This window comes from Pteropus alecto, unplaced genomic scaffold (genome assembly GCF_000325575.1).
Source record: "Pteropus alecto unplaced genomic scaffold, ASM32557v1 scaffold11, whole genome shotgun sequence".
In the NCBI taxonomy this organism is placed as follows: domain Eukaryota; kingdom Metazoa; phylum Chordata; class Mammalia; order Chiroptera; family Pteropodidae; genus Pteropus; species Pteropus alecto.
In genome coordinates, this window is record NW_006431956.1 from 1,113,084 (window position 1) to 1,113,402 (window position 319).

Consider the following 319-nt stretch of genomic DNA (forward strand, 5'->3'; position numbering starts at 1 on the left):
TGCTTTCATATGTTACTCTTCCCTTGAACATTTCTAAACAGTTGCTACCCAAACAGTTAAAACCTAGGTTTTCGAAAACTTGTAATGGTGACGTGGATTCTGTCTGGTGTACTTTTTTAGTGCAAAGTAAGCTACGTGACTACGTTATGGCTAAAAAAATTTCATAGGGATTGGCAAAGTGAGGAGAGAGAACAACAAACATTATCCTCTCATCTCATCTGTCTTATAAGATATCAAGAAATCTATGTGATATCTTGATAGACAACAGTTAGATTCCCGAGTTAGGGGAAATTTGCATTATTTCTGAGCTTACTGTTAT

General features: G+C 35.7%; 1 protein-coding gene across 1 annotated transcript in view; it reads right to left on the reverse strand.

Moving 5' to 3' along the window:
* The window catches only part of PRKCQ (protein kinase C theta), a 58,309-nt gene that overhangs the window by 53,087 nt on the left and 4,903 nt on the right, over positions 1-319 (reverse strand). The gene's annotated exons all lie outside the window — the stretch shown is intronic.